Raw genomic sequence first — 4633 nt, forward strand, 5'->3', positions numbered from 1 at the left:
CTGGAAGTACAATAGTCAGCACAAGCTGTGCTCTAATAATGGCTTGGCCTTCCTTTGTTCCCGAGAACCTATCCCCAAGGTCAGTCTAAAGTTTGTTTGTAAGCCTGGTGACCCCTTGCTGTCCTACTGGGGCAGCGGGATGAGGGGGGTCTTCAGTATTGCACAGGTATGAAATGTCCACCAGCTTAAAAAACAAAATCACAGTTGTTCTTGGGACTGGGTGGTTCCCCTATCCAGTTTTATCAGGATGTGGCTTTGGCCATGGGACTCCTGCTGAGCTCTGAGAGCCTCCTGGGGGTGGGCACTGGCGCCAGCACCGTGGTAGGGAATGTGTAGTAGGAACCCTGCACATCAGGGCTCAGTGTCTGCAAATGGGCTGTGAAGGAAGAGCTGGCTGCCTCTCCTTGGCAGAAGGGAGCCTGGGGAGTGGGTGTGGAAGGCAGGATCTCAGATTCATACTGCAGGAGCTGACCCATGGAGCCAAAGTTGGGCAACACTGCACTCCTGCTCTGCTTGATGTAATCGAAGGCGTCCTTCAGGTGAAACTGCCTGGTCATGAGGTAAGCCATGCAGATGGTGGCTGAACAGGAGATCCCAGCCTCACAGTGGACCAGGACCTTGACTCCTGTTTCCCTGACACAGTCAATGAAGTCTATTGCTGCTTGAAAGTGGGAGCTAATGTCAGCCTTGTGGCTGTCTTCCAGGGGATCCATTGTAGTGTAGGGGGCTCTTGCAGGCCTCGGAGGTTCCCCAAGAGACATTCAGCAGGGCTGTGATGTGCAGGTTGGCGAGGAACTCCCATTTGGATGCATAGTAGCCACTTCTAAGGTAGAGGAATGGAAGTATTTCAACTGGGCCGCCCTGGTCACAAGCTGGCCTGTAGCTGATGCTGAGTACTGGTTTCCCACACTGGCTGATAAGGGCTCTCTCGGTCTCAATCTTCTCTTCTGAGATGGGTTCTATGTCCATGCAACAATCAGGATATTCTGAGTAGAAAGTCTCATATCCGCCTTTGAGGAAGCAAACCTGGGGCGGGCAGGCAGGCCAGCAGCGAGGTGAGCAGGCTGTGCGTGGCACTCTCCTTGCTCAGCTTCTGCCAGTGGCGCTGCCCATCGCAGCCCCACTGAGCTGAGGTTGACATTGAGCGAGCCACGCAAGCTGGAGGCAGCGAACGCCAGGTAGGGCCGGCAGTCCAGCACCACGCAGCCCGCGTAGCTCCTTGGGAGCATCTTGTGAAGCCGGCTCCCATCAGACGACATGACCTTCATGTGGCCGCCCAGCGGCCCCGCGCTGCACAGGTGCCCACAGCCAGGGTGGCTTGGCGAGATACAGGAGGGCAGAAGGCCCTCAGGCCTTCCCCAGCCAACTGAGCCCAGAATCAGAGCCAGAGCGGTAGGTCAACTTTTATTTCCCGCCCAGAACGCTGGGTGCCTGGCCACTGGCCACCCCAGGAGCCGGGCCTATATTGTTTTGATTACTATGGCCTTTTAGTATAGCTTGATATCAGGTAGGGTGATTCCTCCACTTTGTTCTTCTTTTTCAAGATCACTGTTGCTATTTCAGGGACTTTTGTGGTTCCATATAAAAAAAAATTTTTTTTTTCCAAGGAAAATATCTTTACTCCTGCAGGAGGGTGCTGCAGGCACATGGTCTGGGAGCACACACACCTCCATATACATTTTTGAAATATTCGTTTTAGTTCTGTGAAATATGCCTTTGGTATCTTGATAGGAATTGCATTGAATTTGGAGGTTGCTTTGGATACTTTGGACATTTTAATTATGTTAATTAACTCTTCCTATCCATGAACACAGTTTGTTTCCACTTATTTGTATCTTCTTCAGTTTCTTTCTTCAGTATCTTGTAATTTTCCAAGTCCAAGTCTTACATTCTTAGTTAAATTTATTCCTAGATATTTTATTCTTTTTGAAGCAATTGCAAAAGGGGTTGTTGTGTTTTTTGTTTTCTTTTGTTTTTTGGGTTTTTGTTTTGTTTTGTTTTTTAGTTTCCCTTTCTGACAATTCATTATTGGTGTATAAAAATGCAACTGATTTTTGGATATTTATTTGTATCCCGCTATTTTACTGAATTCATTTAGCAGTTCTTGTAATTACTGAATTGATCTATTAGTTCTAGTAGTTTTTTGGTGGAATCTTCAGGGTTCTGTATATATAATATCATGTAATCTGCGAATAGTGACGGATTTATTTCCTCCTTTACAAATTGGATGCCTTTATTTCTTTGTCTTGTCTGATTGCTGTGGCTAGGACTTCCAGTACTATGTTGAATAAGAATGGTGAACACGGACACCTTTTTGTTCTTTTTGTTCTTTTTTTTTTTAAATATGTTTTATTGATTTTCTACAGAGAGGAAGGTAGAGGGATAGAGAGTTAGAAACATCAATGAGAGAGAAACATCATCAATCAGCTGCCTCCTGCACACTCCCTGCCAGGGATGTGCTCGCAACCCAGGTACATGCCCTTGACCGGAATCGAACCTGGGACCCTTCAGTCTGCAGGCTGACGCTCTATCCACTGAGCCAAGCCGGTTAGGGCACCTTTTTTGTTCTTGATCTTAAGAAGAACACTTGTAGTTTTGGCCCATTGAGTATGATATTGACTGTGGGTTTGTCATATATGGCCTTTATTACATTGAGGTATGTTCCCTCTATTCCCACTTTGCTAAGAGGTTTTATCATAAATGGGTGTGGGATTTTATCAAATGATTTTTCTGCATCTGTTGATATGGTTATGTGGTTTTTATCCTTCATTTTGTTTTTTTTGTGTGGTGTATCACATTTATTGTTTTGCAGATATTGTAACAACCTTGCATCTCCAGAGTAAATCCCACTTGATCATGGTGTATGACATTTTCATTGTATTGCTGGATTCAGTTTGCTAATATTGTGTTGAGGATTTTAACATCTATGTTCATCAGGGATACTGGCCTATAATTTTTCTTTCTTTTTTTTAATTTTTTTTTTTTGCTTAAAGTATTACAAAGAGTATTACATATGTCTCCTTTCTTTTTTTTCCCCCGCCCTTGACAATCCCCTGGCCTCCCCTACCCCCAGTGTCTTATGTCCATTGGTTATGCTTATATGCATGCATACAAGTCCTTCAGTTGATCTTTTACCCACCCCCCTCCTGCCCTCCCACCCTCCCCGGCCTTGCTGCTATAGTTTGACAGTCTGTTCGAGGCAGCTCTGCCTTTGTATCTATTTTTGTTCATAAGTTTATAATCGTCTTTATTATCCAGAAATGAGGGAGATCATGTGATATTTTTCCTTCATTGACTGGCTTATTTCACTTAGCATAATGCTCTCTAGTTCCATCCATGCTGTTGCAAATGGTAAAGGTCCTTCTTTTTTATAGCAAAATAGTATTCCATCGTGTAGATGTACCACAGTTTTCTAATCCATTCAACTACAGATGGGCACTTAGGCTGTTTCCAGATCTTAGCTATGGTGAATTGTGCTGCTATGAACATAGGGGTGCATATATCCTTTCTGACTGGTGTTTCTGGCTTCTTGGGATATATTCCTAGAAGCGGGATCACAGGGTCAAATGGGAGTTCCATTTTTAATTTTTTGAGGAAACTCCATACTGTCTTCCACAGTGGCTACACCAGTCTGCATTCCCACCAGCAATGCACCAGTGTTCCTTTTTCTCCACATCCTCTCCAGCACTTGTCGTTTGTTGAATTGTTGATGATAGCCATTCTGACAGGTGTGAGATGGTATCTCATTGTTGTTTTGATTTGCATCTCTGAGATGATTAGCAACTTTGAGCATGTTTTCATATGTCTCTTGGCTTTCTGAATGTCCTCTTTTAAAAGGTGTCTATTTAGGTCCTTTACCCATTTTTTGATTGGATTGTTTATCTTCCTTTTGTTGAGTTGTATGAGTTCCCTATAAATGTTGGAGGTTAAACCCTTATCAATGATAGCATTGGCAAATATGTTCTCCCATGTAGTGGGCTTTCTTGTTGTTTTATTGATGGTTTCTTTTGCTGTGCAGAAACTCTTTATTTTGATGTAGTCCCATTTGTTTATTTTCTCTTTAGTTTCCAATGCCCTAGGAGCTGTATCGGTGAAGAAATTGCTTCAGCATATGTCTGAGATTTTGTTGCCTTTGGATTCTTCTAGTATTTTTATGGTTTCCCGTCGTATATTTAAGTCCTTTATCCATTTTGAGTTTATTTTTGTGTATGGTGTAAGTTGGTGGTCTAGTTTCATGTTCTTGCATGTATCTATCCAATTTTCCCAACACCATTTATTGAAGAGACTATCTTGACTCCATTGTATGTTCTTGCCTCCTTTGTCAAATATTAATTGAGCGTATTGGTTGGGGCTGATTTCTGGGCTCTCTATTCTATTCCATTGATCTATATGTCTGTTCTTGGGCCAGTACCAGGCAGTTTTGAGAACAGTGGCTTTGTAATACAGCTTGATATCTGGTATTGAGATCCCACCTACTTTGTTCTTTCTCAGGGTCGCTGCAAATATTCGGGGTCTTTTTTTATTACAGATAAATTTTTGGAGAGTTCGTTCTAGGTCTGTGAAATATGCCATTGTTATTTTATTTTATTTTTTTTTCCATTGGTATTTTAATGGTAAGTGCATTGAATTTATA

The 4633-nt window shown here is 43.0% G+C and overlaps 1 pseudogene across 1 annotated transcript; it reads right to left on the reverse strand.

Annotated features, from left to right (window-relative positions):
• Positions 1 to 242: 242 nt before the first annotated feature.
• LOC308529585 (dual specificity protein phosphatase 5-like) lies at positions 243 to 1268 on the reverse strand (annotated as a pseudogene). The gene has a single exon. The product of its transcript is annotated as a dual specificity protein phosphatase 5-like (transcript).
• Between the last annotated feature and the right edge of the window lie 3365 nt (positions 1269 to 4633).

The sequence above is a fragment of the Myotis nattereri genome, assembly GCF_964212035.1.
Source record: "Myotis nattereri genome assembly, chromosome: 1".
Taxonomy (NCBI): domain Eukaryota; kingdom Metazoa; phylum Chordata; class Mammalia; order Chiroptera; family Vespertilionidae; genus Myotis; species Myotis nattereri.